We start from the raw sequence: 20,632 nt of genomic DNA on the forward strand, positions 1-20,632 counted from the left end.
TCGGTATACGGTGTATACCTGTTATCACGTGAGCGGGGACCGGAAAAACCGTCCTGAATCATGATCTCCAGGGTCTCAGCTAGCCCTGAAACCCCGGAGATTTTTTGACGCTGGGGGGCGTTATTCACTTATTTCTGCCTGCTGTTTATAAACGGCAGATCAGAATAAGGCTACATTCACACGACCGATCCATTTTTGTGGTCTGCAAAAAACAGTCCGTTTTTTTTCACGGGTGCATCCGTGTGGCATCCGTTTCCGTTCCGTAGACGGTCCGTATGTCATCTGTTTGTCATCCGTGTGCCTTCCGTTTTTTTTGTGTACTGCAAAAAAACTGAAGGAGGGAAAATACATAAATTTACCCAGGATCCTTAGCTGAAACCTACATGAGGCGGTCACATGTTCACTCCAGTGCCATTTTCTACTGCTTTTCACAGCGTAGAGCGCTCTGGTGATTTTCCTGTGCGTGTACACTTCATAACAGTCTTTTCTGTCATTATAATGGCAGAAAGACACATAATGTCCCACTCTCCTGCATTTTGTAATTTTGCACCTTTTGGGGCCTTTCATGTGGCTTTGTATTTAGCCAAAAAAATGAAAAAAAAAAAATGACGTAGGGTTCCCCCTATTTTTGTAGCCAGCTTTGGTAAAGCAGACGGCTGCAGCCTGCAGACCACAGCTGGCAGCCTCACCTTGGCTGGTAATCCAAAACTGAGGGCACCCCACGCTGTTATTTTAAATTAAATAAATAATTAAAAAAAAAACCACGTAGGGGTCCCCCCAAAATTGGATCACCAGCCAAGGTAAAGCAGACAGCTGGGGTCTGATATTCTCAGACTAGGGAGGTCCATCGTTATTGGACTCTCCCCAGCCTAAAAATAGCAGGCCACAGCCGCCCCAGAAGTGGCGCATCCATTAGATGCGCCAATCCTGGTGCTTCGCCCCAGCTCATCCCGTGCCCTGGTGTGGTGGCAAACGGGGTAATATATGGGGTTAATACCAGATGTGTAATGTCACCTGGCATCAAGCCCTGGGGTTGGTGAGGTCAGGCGTCTATCAGATACCCGACATCACCAACCCAGTCAGTAATAAAAAAAAATATACGACAAACACATTTTTATTTGAAAAAACACTCCCCAATACATTCCCTTTTTAACCAATTTATTAGAAAGAAAAACAAATCCAGGTCTGGTGTAATCCAAGGGGTTGCCATGACGATCCACACTGTCCCAGTCAATGAAAAGCAGGATGTTCCCCATTGGCTGGGAGAGCAGTGCAGTGACCAGAGCTAACATCAATGGGTCAGCCCAGGTCACTGCAGGGGGATGACAAGTGTTGGTGTCAGCGAGGTACATTACCTGCACTGATCTCCTGCACTGCTGACAGCACCTGTCACTGAGTTCAATGACCGCTGCCTTCACAGCCAAGTATCGCGAGAAGCCCGTGACGTCACCGCTAGTCAGTCTCGGGTTGGAAGCAAGAGAAGGTGATGTGACAAGCGGAGGCCATGGAGGACAGTGACAGCGCTGAGGTTGGGACTTCATCACCGCAGGTAAGCCGAGCGGGACCATATGTGCAGAGTGCCAGGAGGACGTCAGTGTCGTGGACTGCATGGCTGGGGACGTGTGTGTTAGTGTGTGTGTGTGTGAGTGTGTGTGTACATGCCGCGGGCAGGAGGGGGCGGAGTGAGCTGAGCGGGGAAGTGTGGGCTTTCTGCACGTAACTAGGATAAACATCGGGTTACTAACCAAAGCGCTTTGCTTGGATACTCGATGTTTATCTTGGTTACCAGCTTCTGGCAGGCTGCCAGCGATGGCTCCTGCACATTGTAGCTATAAAAAGCCCTGCTTTTTTCTGCTAGAACCGTTCTCGAACGTATCTAGAACTATCGAGCTTTAGCAAAAAGCTCGAGTTCTAGTTCGATCTAGAACAGCCCCCAAAATCACTCGAGCCGCGAACTGGAGAACCTCGAACCGCGAACCGCGCTCAACTCTAGTAAATACCTGCTGCTACACATGCAGTGCGTGGCTGCATTCCGAATGAGGATTCCACATTCTCCAGTACGGCCAGCGGTGCGGGGGCTCGCGCATGCGCGGTGGCTGTGGCATCGCGTTGCTGGAACAGGAATGAGGTCTTTTTTATACACTTCCTCATTTCATGGAAGCACCTGCGCCATTATGAGCATGAACATGTTGCATGATTTGGATAATTACACACACATATAAAAGGTCATCGTGACTGCCCCAAACATACCTGCCTCCTGATGAAGCCCAGGTGAAACGCGTTGAGGCGCGGTGGGGTGTGAGAAGCATTAGCCGCTAACCAGGTCTGTACTCAGATTGTATTCATACGCTGCTATTTGCTCTGTGTACTATAACAAAATTGCTGTGCCTATTTTCTGGTTTACTATCTGCACTTATATATGTGGTAGCCTTCAACTAGGTTTGCACTCAGATTGTGCTTATACGCTGTCACTTGCTGTGTGTATTATCACAAAAAAATCTTTTGCTAAGCGCACAAAAAGCACCATTTACACGCTGTGACATTGCTAACGATATATCCGGCGTCGTTAGCGACATTGCAGCGTGTGACACCTATGAGCGACCTTAAACGATCGCAAAAGAGACAAAAATCCTTTGTCTGTGAGAGGTCGTTCACTTACCATTTATTGTTGTCTGGTCAGTAGCGATGTTGTTTGTCATTCCTGCGGCAGCACACATCGCTATGTGTAACACCGCAGGAATGAGGAACAACATCGCACCTGCGGCCGCCGGTAATGAGGAAGGAAAGAGATGGGCAGCCGCATAGTGACATCGCTGTGACGTCGAACAAACCGCCCCCTTAGAAAGGAAGCAATTCGCCGGCAACAGCGACGTCGCTAGGCAGGTAAGTATGTGTGATGGGTGTTAGCGACGTTGTGCGCCACGGGCAGCGATTTGCCCGTGATGCACAACCGACAGGGGCGGATACGCGCACTAGTGATATCAGTACCGATATTGCAGCGTGTAAAGTACCCTTTAGGCTGATTATCTGTATCCATGTATGTAGTAGAGAGGCCATATTCCCCCCTTTTTCTGTATGTCAGCTTGATTATATCAGGCTGCGGACCATGAGAGGTCCATATGTACTAGATACAGGACCTAAATTAATGAATGGTCACATTATACACATGGGAATGTTATGCTTCTCTGCAACATGGATGCATGGAGCGTGTCTAATGTTAGTGTGACACCCCTGACCGGGTCAGGCACCACTGAGTACTGCACCCATGCTGGGACAGTGCTTCCAGGTGACTCCAAAGGCCAGCATGAGGTGTGTAGACACAGACACATCAGACACATAGCAACCAGGTCTCTAACACCATTAGATGGGACCCTTGGGTAGCATCTGGAAGAGGCTAGCTTTCAATTCTTATCAAGGGGTGTAGTGGAGAGGCTGGAAGCTAAGCTGCAGAAGCTGTAAGGAAAGTAGGAGGAGTGAGCCAGTCTGGGGGTGGAGTGTGGCAGATGCTGGGAGACGCAGGCACATCGATACCCAAGTGAGACCCTGCACGTGTAGTAGCTGTTAGCGGGGGAGAACAGTTACCAGAGGGTCAGTCAGAAAGACACCTGAGGAGAAGCAGTCGAGTACGGGGACTGCTGGTGACTAGGCACGCACAGGGAACAGGTTCCTAGAGCAGACGTCCATTTATTGAGCTGCTAAACCTGCCGGTGTGGGGACTAGAGGTACCTCACCAATGAACGAGAGTCCGAGGTCCGGGCAGCAACAGGAGGACCCATAAGGAGACAGAGCCAGAAGCCATCTCACCTGGTCCACGCTGCCGGCAAATGGGCCAAAAAGGGGAGAAAAGGCAGTAGCGACTTCCCTGGATAGACCCCACGGTACTTCAAGTCAGGGGTTATCTGAAACAAGAAGTGCTAGGAAGGCGAGTTAATGGTTACCCTCAGATCGACCTGAAGGAGTTCCTGGTTTCACCTGGTTTAATCTCAGCATCACCCGGGTACCTCACAAAACATCTAACAGTGAGTAAAACAAGTTGAAAGACTTTCCGGACTAAAGCGGGCTTTACACACTGCGATATCAGTCCCGATATCACTAGTGTGGGTACCCGCCCCCATCTGTTGCGCGACACGGGCAAATCGCTGCCCGTGCCGCACAACATCGCCCAGACCCATCACACATACCTGCCCGGCGACGTCGCTGTGACCGGCGAACCACCTCCTTTCTAATGGGGCGGTCCGTGCGGCGTCACAGCGACATCACTGAGCGGCCTCCCAATAGCAGCGGAGGGGCGGATCTGAGTGGGACGTAACATCCCGCCCACCTCCTTCCTTCCGCATAGCGGCCGGGAGGCAGGTAAGGAGAGCTTCCTCGTTCCTGCGGTGTCACACTGAGCAATGTGTGCTGTCGCAGGAACGAGGAACAACCTCGTTACTGCTGCAGTAACGATTTTTGAGAATGGACCCCCATGTCACCGATGAGCGATTTTGCACGTTTTTGCAACGATGCAAAATCGCTCATCGGTGTCACACGCAACGGCATCGCTAATGCGGCCAGACGTGCGTCACCAATTCCGTGACCCCAACAAGTTCGCATTAGCGATGTCGTAGCGTGTAAAGCCCCCTTTAGACTGAGTTATTCTGGGACCTGATGTTCTACACACCCGAGCCCCTGGGGCCAGCCTCACTCATGGGAGGCCACACCACCAGACTGCAGACTCAATCAGCCCTAGATGCTTGTTAAACCTGCAGTGGCGGTCACCCATAACCCTAACCGCAAACCGTAAGTGGCGTCACGACTCCCATGTAAATAAACCTGACATACCTGTAGCCAGATATACCCAAGGTGAAGACCCTGTGGCGTCCCCGAAGGTGGAGTGGTGTACCTGAGGTGACCGCTGCTGGTGGGCGACACATTAGTGTGCCATAAATATACACTGTGTTAAATGGGTGTCTATGACATCCAAATATATAAGATCTGGAACTACACACTATCCCTGTAGTGCTGAAGCTAAGTGGCTGTAAATAGACTACGTACCTACTACAGTTGGTGGTGATGTCCTGCGGCGCATGGACTACTCTTTACATACATTTTTATGGTTTGAATGGTGCGTTGCCGGACACCACGACCAATGAGGGGTATTTATATATGTTAACCATTTTTTGATTAACCCTGTGTGTCAATTGACTGACGTATTGATTGGACATTGTAACTGATGAGTGCTCCTCATGTAGTCATCTTGACTATGGATATTTTCTATGTGAGCCTGTTATACGAGAGTTAATGCCCCCCTAGGATTATTTACAATACTGTATGACAATTGTGCAATTGCCGCCATTTTGTTGCTGTTAAAAGCACGCGATTTAAGAAGCTGCAGACCACACAAAAGAGAGGTAACCGCCCACGAAGAGGTGTGGTTGTCCCAGAATCCCCGGAACGTTCTGACCCCGCGAGAGGAGGAGGTGACCTGAAAAAGGAACTCGGAGGGAAGATGGACGCCATGAGTACTAATGCCCCCAGCCAGGGTGACACAGCCCAAGCGATGCCTGGCCCCAACGCGGTGAACGAAGCAGCGCCTTGTTCCGATGCGGCGGTCGCAGCTGCGCTGGCCAAAATCTCCCCGATTATGCCGATCTCCTTACCGTACGTCCCAGGGGCGACCTGGCTGCCCCAATACGCTGGCAAAGCAGACACCCTGACTGCATTTAAAAAGAAGATCAGCACCCTGCTGCACATGTACGCAATGACCGGTAAGCAGAGGGTCGCAGTAGTGCTGAGGCAACTGACTGGAGCAGCAGAATTAAAGGCTGAGGCCTGGACCAGTAATGACCGGGGCTCTCTAGAAACCATTTTTGCCAAATCGAAAGCTGCCTTTGAAAACCGCACAGAGGCAGAGCTGAGAATGGGCTTCTATAACTTCCACCAGAAGCCCCAAGATAGCATAAGAGACTATGCCCTCAGGATGCAAGCCGCACTGCAGGCTCTCAAGCTCGTGGACCCTGTCAGTGATCAGGAGGGAAACAGGATGATGACAGAATAGTTCTTGCAGGGCCTGCACTCCTCTGGGGATAGAAAACAGATGAGGCTGTGGTCCCTGGAACACAGTGATGTGGACTTTGCCATTCTGAAAGACAGGGCCGTGAAAGCACTTCAACCCCCCATTCACACGGACCCCATCCAACCAGCATGGTCTACCAGCACCCCGACTGTCAGAGCAGAATCCTCCTCGCAAGCCTTGGTAGCTGCAAAAGGACTCATCACCTCGGCTGGAGTCACAGAGACCCTGTCCTCCCAGGTGCAACAGCTCAGCAAGGACGTCGCCCGGATCTTGAAAGCGATGCAACTTCCACCAGAATCCAAAACCCCTCATAGGATCCTGCTAGCTGACAGCTCAAAGGACGTCCCCTGGATGCGAGGGCGAAGAGGTCCCTCATCCCGAGGGAGGAGCAGCGATTGCTATAAATTGTCTGGACAACCCATCTGCCGCCATTGCCAGGAAGCAGGCCACTATGCAAGGGTCTGTCCTTTAAACAGGCCAAACTTGGGGCCAAGGGCCAGTCCCCAGGAATAGGAACACCCGGCCCAGCTGACTGCCATGATCAGTATGTGGGTGGACGACCGGTCCTGTCCATCACCCTGGACGGGATCCCAACCTTAGCATTATTGGACACCGGCTCCCAGGTAACGACAATCCCGTATGTCCTTTATCGCAGGTTTTGGTGGGACGAGGATCTCCGACGACCGGACCCTGACCTTACCATCTATGCAGCTAATGGACAACCTATAGACCAGGTTGGGGTCAAAGAGGTAACCATAAAGGTGGGAAGGCAGGAAATGAAGGGACAAGGACTGATTGTTGTAGATAATGATGCAAGGGAAAGGAACCCACAAATTATTTTAGGCACAAATGTCATAGAAAATTGCCTAGGGGAAGTGTTGTTGTTGCTTCACCAGATTGCTGAAGGTGTTGAGGGCGGACACCGGAGAGCCCTGCAAAAAGAGATCCGAGTCATCCTGAGGAAGCAACAGGTAAACCAGATTGGCGATGAAATTGGTAATGTACGAGTGATAGATGCTAACCCCATTGTGATACCCCCACGGAGCGAGATGATATTGTGGTGCAGGGCAGCGGTAGGTCTCAGAGGACTGGATTACCAGTCTGTAGTAGATCCCACTCATTCAGAACACTGGACCACAATCCTGACAGCAAGAGGGGTAGCTGACGTACACAAGGGGAGGGTGCCCGTACGAGTGCTGAACTGTGGGGAGGAGGAAGCTAGATTACCAAGATACACTACCATTGCCAAACTGTTTACTTGTCCAAACAATGCTATACAACCTATAGGTCCCCTGACGCATGCTTACTTCGCAGAGGACGAGACCTCCCAAAAACAGTTTAGAGGACTGGTGCCAAAAACTCAATGTGGGAACTGACTCTATCCCCACCTACCAGAAACAAGGCGTTCACCGGGTCATACAGGAATACGAGCAGGTTTTTAGTAAGAACCCACTAGTCTTTGGTAGGATCAAAGGGGTGCAACATCACATACCCACAGGCAGTCATCCTCCCATTAAGGAAAGACATAGGCCTATACCACCAGCCCATTACAAGCGCACAAAGGACATGCTGAAGGACATGAAATAGGCAGGAGTCATTAGGGACAGTTGCAGCCGTTGGGCGGCTCCGATGGTCCTGGTGAAAAAGAAGGATGGCACAATAAGGATGTGTGTGGACTATAGATGGATAAATCAGATAACACACAAGGATGCCTACCCTTTGCCACGGATAGAGGAATCCCTCGCTGCCCTAAAGGCCTCTAACTATTTTTCTACCCTAGATCTCACTAGTGGCTACTGGCAAGTATCTGTAGCAGAAGAAGATTGAGAAAAGACAGCCTTTACCACCCCCATGGGCCTCTGTGAGTTCAACAGCATGCCATTTGGACTCGGCAATGCCCCCGGGACCTTCCAGAGGTTGATGGAGTGCTGCCTGGGGCACCTCAACTTTGAGACCATCTTGCTCTACCTGGATGACGTCATCGTGTACTCCAAGACCTATGAGGACCACGTGAAACACCTGGCTGAAGTCTTTGAAGCACTATCCCGATATGGGATGAAGCTGAAGCCATCCAAGTTCCATTTACTAAAGCCAAAGGTCCAGTACCTAGGTCATGTGGTCAGTGCGGAAGGAGTAGCACCGGACCCAGAGAAGGTCACTGTCATCCAGAAATGGCCCACACCCACCAACGTCCGAGAGGTACGTCAGTTCCTTGGCCTGGTAGGCTACTACAGGAGGTTCATCAAGGACTATACGAAGATGGCGGCGCCTTTGCAAGAGCTCGTGGTAGGTCAAGCAAAGAAGGGAAAGATCTACAGCCCACCGTTTCACTGGGGAGAAGCAGAAGAACACTCCTTCAGACAAATGAAAGGGGCCCTGACGGGTAAAGAGATTCTAGCCTACCCTGATTACAGTCTACCATTTGTGCTGTATACAGATGCCAGTAATGTGGGGTTGGGAGCAGTGCTTTCACAGGTACAGAAATGCAAGAAATGTTTGATCGCTTACGCCAGCAGGAAGCGCCGGCCTACTGAAAGAGACCCAGACAATTATAGCTCATTTAAGTTAGAGTTCCTGGCTATGGTCTGGGCTATCACAGAGTGATTCAAGCACTACCTGGCAGCCACCAAATTCACCATCTTCATGGACAACAACCCCCTGACCCACTTGGATACTGCTAAATTGAGTGCCATGGAGCAACGTTGGGTAGCCCGACTAGCAAGTTATGATTTTACTGTCAAGTATCGAGCCGGCCGCAAGAATGGCAATGCAGATGCTCTGTCAAGGATACCTCACTTAGCAGACGAGGCTGAAGATGTAGATGACCTTGAAGAGATTGAGCTGCCAGCGTTCCATCACCATGGAGCCAACCAATGTCAGCAGTCACACACCAGCCACCAAGAAGTGATCCTGAATCCGCTACCTCACTACAACTGGAAGGATACTCAGGAGAATGATCCAGTGGTTGGCTTGGTGAAGAAGCTGATCACTCAACCTGGCACCAGCCTTGATTCGGAAGCCCCGCCTGAGGCAGAGCACCTATGGAGAGAGAGGGGTCGATTATTTATCCACCAAGACAAACTCTACAGGAGCATCATTGACCCAAAGACGCATGAGAAGGTGTGGCAGGTGGTTGTGCCACAGAAGGATGCTCGGATGGTGCTGGAAGCCTATTACAATGGCGCAGGCCACTTTGGTTGGAAGAAACTGGAGGCACTACTTAAAGAAAGATTCTACTGGGTGGGCATGAGAGCTGCCCTGGAGAAGTGGTGTAGAGACTGCGGCCCCTACAATCTAAGAAGAAAAGACCATCACAGTCAGAGAGCACCGCTAAAGCCGATCCAAACCAAACAACCCTTGGAATTATTGGCCCTGGACCATGTAAAGTTGGCGCCCAGCAGACAAGGCTACAACTATGCTCTTACCATGGTTGACCAGTAACTCCAGGTTCCTAGTGGTAGTACCAGTCAAGGACTTGACAGGCCAGACTGCAGCCAGAGCTTTCCAAGCCCATTTATGTAGACCACATAGTTATCCAGACCAATTGCTCACTGACCAAGGCCCAGCCTTTGAAGCTGAGGTGTTCAAGGAGTTTTGTAACCTTTATGGCTGCAAGAAGATCCGTACCACACCTTACCATCCTCAGACCAATGGCATGTGCGAGAAGATGAATCACATTGTTCTCGACCTCCTGAAAACTCTACCACTGGAAGAAAGATGCCAGTGGCCAGAGAAGCTGCCTAACCTGGTGGACATGTATAACAACGTCCCCGTGAGTTCCACGAACTGCACACCGGCATATCTGATGAGGGCCAGACCTGGAAGACTGCCAGTGGATCTGGAAATGGGGATTGAGAACCCCGAAGAACCTCTACAAGGTTCTGATTAAGATTCCACCCGCCAGGCCCAGTACAAGAGAGTACAAGAGTGTGTGGAGCGAAGCTTGACCCAGCAGCGGGAGAGACAAGAAAAAGCCTACAATCAAAATGCACCTGCTGCTCCTTTGATACCTGGAGAAGTGGTCCTCAAGAGAAAGAAAAGAAATCACAAACTCGACAACCACTGGGAAGCAGAACCCTACACCGTGTTACCGTCAACACCTAGTCGTGAGAAGACATGGCTCATTAGCAAAGATGGAGGAAAGACGACAGCTGTGGTTTCCAGAGACCACCTTCAGAGATGCCCTGAACAGCTAAGAATGCCTGAGGAAGTCCCCAACTCTTCGCCAGTCGAAGAACAAAGAGAGAAGATGATCCACACTGTGCTTGGATATTTCCCTGCAAGTTGGCCTCAATACAATGGAGCTGTTGTAATTCCAGTGATCACCTTCCCTCAACCCAGAGAAGAAGTTAGAGGACAAGAAGAACCTGTTCAGAACTTAGAAGAGCCAAGTGAAGCTGAATCAGAAGACAGTGCACAGATATCAGCACCTAGTACACCCATCATTCACATTGAGACACATACACCGAGTGAGAGGACACAACCTCAGACAGATGACAGCATAGTATTGCGTAGGTCAATCCGCAGCAACTTTGGTCAGCCCCCAATACGGTATAGAGAAAGTACATTTTAGTTTAAAGTGTCTAACAAGTATAGTTTAAAACTGTTTCCTGAAAGTTTAGTAACGTTTAAGAATGTGCCCGCAAGGACTTTTGCGCGAACTGTTTGAGTATTTATTTTATTTAGCACCAGGTTACTTGCACTTTAAATATGGACCACAGGCTATGAACTGGCTATAGCCACAAACTCTCGCATTGTAAAAAGTTACCTCAGTGGTACCAACCCTCAGAGTGTGCCTGTTTATGGGGCATGGTTCTGCACCACCAGAGAGCATGCCTGTTTATGGGGCCTGCTCTCCAAGACCAAGAGAGCACGCCTGTTTATGGGGCCTGCTCTCCAACCCCATGGAGCATGCCTGTTTATGGGGCCTGCTCTCCAACACCAAGGAGGCTGGTATGCCTGTTTATGGGGCCTACCCTACACCACCCTCCTCAGGAGAGGAAGATTGGAGGAAAGATCTGGGATACAGATGGCCCACACCTGGTCACCAAAGGGACCAGTGACCTGCCTCCTGGAGGTTGTGGGTGGGTCCAGGACTTGTGGGTGGTGGTGGAATGGTACCTGGTATGTTTAAATGTAAATATCCCCCCCTGTGTGGGAAAAGTGTGCATGTAATCCTTTTCTTGTCTTTGCAGCCCGAGGACGTGCTGTTGATAACCAAGGGGGAATGTGGCACCCTTGACCTGGTCAGGCACCACTGAGCACTGCACCCATGCTGGGACAGTGCTTCCAGGTGACTCCAAAGGCCAGAATGAGGTGTGTAGACACAGACACAGACACATAGCAACCAGGTCTCCAACACCATTAGATGGGACCATTGGGTGTTACACCTCGTGGCCCTCCGGTTGCAAGGAATGAGGTAGTCTCCCATTCCTTGTCTGCCACAAGCCGTTCTGTTCAGCAGCGCCGAAGTTCTAGGAGACTGCGCGGTCTGCAGGAGATGCCTGCTCACAGACACAGCAGAAGGGTGATACCTAGTGGTTCTCCCTTTGCAAGGAATGAAGCAGTCTCCCATCCCTTGCCTGCCACGTGCTCTCCTGCTCGGCATCACAGAGGGTCTGAGAGGTAGTGCAGTGTGCAAAGGATGGATGCTCAAGGAAGCAGCAGGACTTCCCTTATCTCTGCACATTGTGAAACCGAGAATCCCGCCTTTATGACCCAGAGGCAGGAAGATGAGCATGTGCCCCACGTGACGTCTTCTGATTCGCTCACTGATATCACACGGCCCGATGACGAGGCTGGTGATGTGCTGAATCCTGACTGGCCGGGCCAGGACGTCACGAATCCGGATTGCGTCATGTCCGTCTCGCGCCCGCCCTTGGGTGGAACTACGCCTCCTTAAAAGCTCCCCCGGCCTTCATGGCGGCACGCAACCGTCCTATGTTTGGATGTCTGGCAGCGTGCTGCCACGCCACTGTACAGACGTCATTGTTTTTTGTGGGTTTTGCCCTTGCTGCTTAGGCAGCACCTGGTTTGCAGGTCTTGCCCCTGCCTTGCTGCTCTGGCAGTATTCTGTTTAGCAGGCTGTGTTCCTGTCCCAGGTGAGCTCCTAGAGTCTCTGTCGGACTCACCTATTAGTGAAGCACACGTGCGTGGGCACCTCTGTGCTACCCTCGTGCCATATTCCTGTGACTCCCGCTGGCACACGTGCATAGGCACCTCTGTGTGTCCCCATGCAACAAGTACACCGAACGAGGAGCCCCGAGCCATACAACCCTCATGGGTTAGGGCAGATGGGTGTACATAGAGCGTCTGTGACATTCAAGACGATCACTAGTAGCAACCCGCTCACTCTTTCCTAACCATAGCAGCGGTCCCTTACACCGCACAGTGGACCTTGACCGGCGGAAGCTGTCCATTTCCCATCTTGGCACGCTTCCCTGGGTCCCCCTCGTAACAGTTGGGTAGCCTCTAAGAGGCTAGCTTTCAATTCTTATCAAGTGGTGTAGTGGAGAGGCTGGAAGCTAAGCTGCAGAGACTGTAAGGAAAGTAGGAGGAGTGAGCCAGTCTGGGGGTGGAGTGTTGCAGTTGCTGGGAGACGCAGGCACACGGACACCCAAGTGAGACCCTGCACGTGTAGTAGCTGTTAGCGGGGGAGAACAGTTACCAGAGGGTCAGTCAGAAAGACACCTGAGGAGAAGAAAGTCGAGTACAGGGACTGCTGGTGACTAGGCACGCACAGGGAACAGGTCCCTAGAGCAGACGTCCATTTATTGAGCTGCTAAACCTGCCGGTGAGGGGACTGGAGGTACCTCACCAACGAACTAGAGTCCGAGCCTCAGCAGCAACAGGGGGATCCATAAGGAGACAGAGCCAGAAGCCATCTCACCTGGTCCACGCTGCCGACAAACGGCCCAAAAAGGGGAGAAAAGGCAGTAGCGACTTCTCTGGATAGACCCCACAGTACTTCAAGTCAGAGTTTATCTGAAACAAGAAGTGCTAGGAAGGTGAGTTAATGGTTACCCTCAGATCGGCCTGAAGGAGTTCTTGGTTTCACCTTGTTTAATCTCAGCATCGTCCGGGTACCTCACAAAACATCTAACAGTGAGTAAAACAAGTTGAAAGACTTTCCGGACTGAGACTGAGTTATTCTGGGACCTGTTGTTCTACACACCCAAGCCCCTGGTGCCAGCCTCACTCACGGGAGGCCACACCACCAGACTGCAGACTCCATCAGCCCCAGGCGCTCGTTAAACCTGCAGTGGCGGTCAACCATAACCCTGACTGCAAACCGTGAGTGGCGTCACGACTCCCATGTAAATAAACCTGACATACCTGTAGCCAGATATACCCAAGGTGAAGACCCTGTGGCGTCCCCGAAGGTGGAGTGGTGTCCCTGGGGCGACCGCTGCAGGTGGGCGACAATTAGTGTGCCATAAATATACACTGTGTTAAATAGGTGTCTATGACATCCAAATATCTAAGATCTGGAACTACACACTATCCCTGTAGTGCTGAAGCTAAGTGGCTGTAAATAGACTAGGTACCTACTACGGTTGGTGGTGATGTCCTGCGGCGCATGGACTACTCTTTACACACATTTTTATGGTTTGAATGGTGCGTTGCCGGACACCACGACCAATGAGGGGTATTTATATAGTGCTCCTCATGTAGTCATCTTGACTATGGATATTTTCTATGTGAGCCTGTTATACGAGAGTTAATGCCCCCCTAGGATTATTTACAATACTGTATGACAATTGTGCAATTGCCTGGTAATATTTACTGTAGGCTTATTGCTTCCTCACCCGCCCCTCCCCAATAGGATGGAGGGTGCAATTTTGCATTTCTTGTTTGCCCTATGCCAAGTGTTAGGTTTTATATATTGCTAATAAATAAAAATATTTTTATGGATGTTTTGCATCAATGGTATTCTTGATTGGATACAAGTGAAGTAACTGCTGTATAGGATGCTATCCTCCATGACTTTTTGGTGAGAACATGTGGACCATGTGTTGCTATAAACTCTCCAATACAGTGCACTTTCCTACATTCCCCACCACTTTGGATTCGCCAGTTCTCTGACAAGGGGAATCTTCCTGGACTCTGAGTCGGTAGTTCTCGAGGCACAGTGCCATGGCGGACATCATCTGTTTGCAGTTCTGCACATTTTGCATCAACTGTTGCCAGATGAATTTGTCTTGGGTGTATCTTAAAAGGGGGACACCAGCACTGGCCCGTTCAGTCCTCCAAAGTCCCTCCAGGGGTGGTTCAGTAGGAAGCCTCAGCAGTTCGAGGGCTTTGGGTTGGTGCTTAGCCTGGGTTCCTCCATCCTCCTGTGTTGGGAGTGGGTGTGTCACCTCGGGAGATTCAACAAGAGACGTCCACCATCCTTCTTCATCACCCATGGCCTTTTCAGTCACTGGTGTTCGCGCTTTTGGTGTGCTCTGAGGCCGGGGTTGCTCTGTTTCGGACACGCAGGGGTAGCGCATATTCCGATGTAGGACTCAGCTAGGGCCTGTCTCTTCTCCTTCAAGTTGTACCTCATACACCGGATTGTCAGGGTGCACTCTCTTCACCACACAGTAGGGCACAGCTTCCCAGCGATAGTCCAGTTTACTCTGTGGCCGTTTGGCTCGCACTAACACTCGATCCCTCAGGTGTAAGGGTGCCTCTTGGACCGGTGTCATGTCAGGATGGTTCAGCTCCCGGAATCTCTGTTCGACAAGCTGCTGGAGGACCCGGAGATGATGTCGATGCTCCCGTAACACATGGATGTGTCCGACCAGAGCTAATTTTCCTCTGGACCGAGTTCCATCTGGGTGATCTCGCGGCCCTCACGGCCGAGCATGAGGGTATACAGAGAATACCCGTTGGTGGCGTGCACCCGATTATAGTGCACCCACAGTAGTTCTGAAAGAAACTCGGTCCATTTCCCTTTCTGATACTCTTCCAGCGTTTGTAACATTTGCAGCAGTGTTCTATTGAAGCGTTCGCAGGTCCCATTACCTTGGGGGTGATAGGGAGTGGTGCAAGACTTCTCGATGTTGTACAGCTGATGCAGTTCTTCCATCACCTTTCCCTGAAAACACTCTCCTTGATAATTGTGGATTCTCTCTGGGCACTGATACACGCGGATGAAGTCCTGGCAGATGGCCCGGGCTGCAGACTTGGCCGTCTGATCCCTCATGGGTGTCACAACCGCAAACTTTGTGAAGTGGTCCATCATCACCAAACAGTATTCATAACTGCTGAGGGATTGACCAATCATCAGGTAGTCGACCATTAGTATCTCCAGGGGTTCAAATGTTACCAACACCTGTGTAGGGGTCCGTTGTTCAAGGGACTTGGTCAATTCACATTGTCAACATGTCCTGCAAATGTGCTCAACTGCTCGATGTGACTGAGGCCAATATACCAGCCGTTACAGCCACTGGAAAGTCTTCTCCACTCCAAAGTGTGCCCTCCTTTTATGAGCTTCTTTAGCCAGGCACGACACTATTTCTTCCAGGATCGTCACTTGCCAGGTGGTCCCAAACTACCTCTGCAACTGGATCCACCAGTAGAGTAGCCCATTCTTCATAGCAAGACGCTCCCACTGACCAAGGGGTTGCAGAGCAATGACTGAAAGGCTCTCTCTTTCCTCCCGATGGGGTCATTGATTAAGAGTCACCCAGGTACGTATCTTGGCCAGCTTGGGGTCAGCCTGCTGTCAACACACCCACTCCTACCCTATGGCGTCCCAAGACTTGGGTAGGCCGAGATTCTTCCCCAGCTTCTTGGGCCTTCACCAGCATTGCTGCAAAGCACTTAACATTGGGTGTCTCATATCACTTCAGCTCTTCATCAATAACCCATGCTGGTTGCGCCAGGGTCATTCGTGACAACGCATCAGCATGTGTGTTTTCGGCTTTTAACTGGAAGGAGATTTTATACCAAAACCTGGACATTCTGGCAACCCAGCGTTGTTCCAAGGCACCCAGTTTTGCATCCTCTAGGTGAGTGAGGGGGCTGTTGTTAGTGCGCCCTTGAACGTCTCCTTCGGACAGGTATCCGGCAAACTTTTCAGTCATCGTCCATTCCAGGGCCAGCAGCTCGAGTTTGAATGAGCTATAGTTGTCGGGATTTTTCTCCGAGTCAAGCAGGGAACGACTGGCATACGCTACGACTCTCTCTCATCCCTCCTGAACTTGAGCTAGCTCCCAGCCCATAGAGACTGCTGTCAGCGTACAAAACGAAGGGCTGGGTGAGGTCTGCATAGGCCAGGATGGGGGCATTAGTTAGTGCCATTTTCAGGGTTCAGAAGGGTTCATTTTGTTCAGGGCCCAACTGGAGAGGCTGATTTTTGGTATTCCCCACTGTCAATTGCAAAGCGCATGCAGGGGTGCCACGATATTGGTAAAGTCCTTAACAAACCCTCTGTAGCACCTGGATAGGCCCAGGAAAGCCCGAAGTTCTCTCAATGTCGTGGGAGTCAGCCATTTTTGCACTGCATCGACCTTTTCTGAAGTTGGGTACACCCCCACGCTGGACACAGTGTGCTCGAGGTATTCAATTTCTCTTTGGAACAGATGGAATTTTCTGGGTTTGACCTTCAGCTCATGCCTCTGCAGTCACTCCAACACCTGACTCAGCCGGTTAAGATGTTCCTCGAAGGTGGAAGAATAAATATAGTATTGTCCATGTATTTCAAAGTTGACTTGAAGTTCAGGTTACCCAGACACCTCTACATCAGGTGCTGAAATGTCCCTGAGGCATTGGACAGTCCATACAGCATCCTGTTAAACTCGAACAACCCCATGGGTGGATAAAGGTGGTCTTCATCCGGTCTTTTTCAACCATGGGAACCTGCCAGTACCCACTTGCCAGGTCTAGAGAAGAGAAGTATTTTGCCTTCCTTAAGGCCAATAGGGATTATTCTATTCTCGGTAAGGGATAGGAGTTCCGGTACGGACAGTGCCCGCATTCAGTCGTCTGTAATCCACACAGAGCCGCAACTTCCCTTCCTATTTCCTAACCAAGATGATTGGGGCCACCCATGGGCTCTGGCTCTCCTCACCCCATTCATACTTACGTGTGTCCAAAATATTAGGAATACATAGGTCCACGTGTGTACGTGTCTCCGGTACTTGAGAAAACTGCCAAACACGTACCGGAGGCACGTACGTCTGAAAGAGGCCTTAGGCTGGACATAGTCACATATGAATATTCACATTGAAGCACTATATTTGTACATAGAAGACGGCTCACTTTATTAACTATCTTTAAATTTTGTACTGGACACATCATTATTCTCCCCTTTAGGAGTCCCCTAAACAATCATTTTTGTAACATGATGATGTTTTTAAACGTAATTTTGTTTGTGAATTTTTTGTAACCAATAAAATATTTATACATTTTGAATATAGTATTCCTTGTGTGTGTATTTCTCTGCACGCATTCTTTAAGTCATTGTACTAATGGAGTTTATTCTACATTACTTTATCCACTATATAGAGAGGAAATAACTGATAAATAGACATGATTTTGTTAAATATCTTCCCCTGTCTTAAATCTGTGGATTTTTGTATACTCAATGACTTGTAGGAAGGTCTCCATGAGGTATCGCTTCACGTCCGCAGCCTTGTGAGTTTTACACGTTCTAATCATAGCATTTCTGTATGCAAGCTGTCCATTCGCATTGAATTGATGATGCCCTACACCTTAATAATTCACTTTTTTTCTCTATCTCGTTCCGTTTTCGAGATAAAAATGCTAACTCCGTTATTTTCCAACAGGTGGCGCAATAGGTGGTTTCATTGCGTAGCGCATGGTTACTTTACTATACCTAGACACCACGTCTATGCCTATAGCTGCCGCCGTTCTCGAGTTACTTGTCGTGGACAGGATATGGGTGGACACACTTTATATAGGGGAAAAGAAATTCCTCCCTATACCTCAAAGCTCCCCAAGCTCAACACTAACACCAATGCTAGATTAGAATAGATCCACACATATATAGGAGCAAAAACAAGGATAACATTAAAATAGATTTTATTGAAAAATATTAAACTCATTAAAAAAGAGAATATACAGAAACCGCGTATGGGGAACCGTGCATCATACAGGGCAAACATAGATCAAACTACATACATAGGATAATTATTATAGCCTAATACAAAAAAGTCAGTTAGGTGTAAAATATATTACATATACCAGTGCAATAAATTCATAAATACACTGTTTAAATAGTAAAATATCCAGTTCAAAAATAAAAGGATAGAAAAAGCACCAGAGACTGTATACCATCCAAAAAAAATAAATAATAATACATTATGTGAATACAAGTGTATGAAGGATGTATATACACCAAAGTGACTAGTGCTTTTGTAAAAAAATACCCTGTGTAAATATCAATAACAATATTATGTAAATAATTATTTGAACCTGTATTCTATATAATATCCACCAGATGGCACCAAAGTACAATAAGGAACTGTGGCATTGATGCTTGATTTGTTATACTTTGGTGCCATCGGGTGGACATAATATAGAATACAGGTTGAAATAATTATTTACATAGTATTGGTATTGATATTTACACAGCGTATTTTTTACAAAAGCACTAGTCACTTTGGTGTATATACATCCTTTATACATTTGTATTCACTTAATATATTATTATTTATTTTTTTGGATTGTATACAGTCTCTGGTGCTTTTTCTATCCTTTTATATTTGCACTGTTTTTTTTACTATTTAAACAGTGTATTTATGTATTTATTACACTGGTATATGTAATATATTTTACACCTAACTGACTTTTTTGTATCAGGTTATAATTATCCTATGTATGTAGTTTGATCTATGTTTGCCCTGTATGATGCACGGACTCCCATACGCGCTTTCTGTACATTCTCTCTTTTTTAATGATTTTAATAATTTTCAATAAAATCTATTTTAATGTTATCCTTGTTTTTGCTCCTATATGTGTGGATCTATTCTAGTTTTCCATTTCAGTCAGGAAAAATAAACAATTGTGTGCATTAGCTTTATGAATTGTCATGGCTTTTGCTGGGATTGTAAAATCAGTTTTTAATTTGCATGAAACTCATTATTGTTAAAATGCTGCCAAACAAACGCAGCAAAAATGCAACATGTGAAGATAGCCTTAATGGCCAGGCCATCGTTCATCGTATTTCCCATCGCCTATGACTGCAGTAGAGGATAGTGTATTTGTGTCACTGAGGACAGTGTATTCGTGTATTTGTCATTTATTTTTAAAAAATTGTTTATTTTACTTTGCACCGGTTGTTCATTGTACCTGGGGTAGCACACATCGCTCCGTGTGACACCCCGGGAACGATATACTGCAGCTTACCTGCGGCCGACGGCAATGCTGAAGGAAGAAGGTGGGCGGGATGTTTACGTCACGCTCATCTCCGCCCCTCCGCTTCTATTGGCCGGCCACTGCGTGACGTTGCTGTGACACCGAACGTCCCACCCCCTTCAGGAAGTGGATGTTCGCCGCCCACAGCGACGTTGCTCAGCACGTAAACACATGTGACGGGAGTTAAACGACTTTGTGCGACATGGGCAGCAATTTGCCCATGACGCACAAACGACGGGGGCAGGTACGATCGCACATGCGATCGCACTATAGATCGCATCGTGTGACGCCCGCATAAGGGCTGCCAAAAAGTAGAGGGAGGAACTGGAATATAGCCAGCAAGAGATGAAGAGGAGAGACTCAGATTCAATTCTGGTATAATATTACAAAGATTCTGACTCCAAACAGGCATAGGCTATACACTTAGTGCAAGGCCTAGCTAGAATTCCAAAGACAGATTGTAATATACACAGCAAGAGAGAAGGGCCTGTGACTAGAGATGAGCTGACCCCTGGATGTTCAGTTCAGCTGGATTTTAGATTTTGGGATCCAGACTTGGTCTTATCCATAATGGAAGTCACTAATTGGGCAACTCGGGTCTCTGCACATATGCAGCCAACATTAAACAGAACATTTTCGGGGGAGGCTGGATACGGTTTTTCCTTTTTTTTGTTTGGTGCACACTACATCCAATAACTCTGTTCTTACCCCCAATTGAAGCCATTCAAACACTGCAAGCAGCTTGCACTGGGCTGAGCATTGAGCGTACCCGAGCGCAGCGATGCTCGCTCAAGTGGTCAGCATAAGATAAGCACCCAAACTCCAAACCAAAACGATGTTTTTTTTGTAACGTCTGGTTTCGGTATGAACACCAAACTTCAAATTCGCTCATCTCTACCTGTGACTACCTTTTCTGTCAATTCTAAAAAGATTCAGACTCCTAACCTGTTTCAGCTTGTGCACTCATTGCAAGGATTATGTAGACTTCCAAGGAATGATTATACAAAGAAGGCGAGGAGGCCTGTGACTGCATTTTGTGTCCATTCTAAAAAGATTCAAACGCGTACTCTAGTTCAACCTTGCAGTCAGTGAAAGGAATAGCAAGAATTCCAAGGATGGATGGAAATACACGCAGCAAGATATGGAGAAGAAGGCTTCTTACTACATTTTGTGTCAATTTTATAGAAATTCAGACTCTTTCCCTTGTAC

Source organism: Anomaloglossus baeobatrachus, chromosome 6 (genome assembly GCF_048569485.1).
Source record: "Anomaloglossus baeobatrachus isolate aAnoBae1 chromosome 6, aAnoBae1.hap1, whole genome shotgun sequence".
Taxonomy (NCBI): Eukaryota; Metazoa; Chordata; class Amphibia; order Anura; family Aromobatidae; genus Anomaloglossus; species Anomaloglossus baeobatrachus.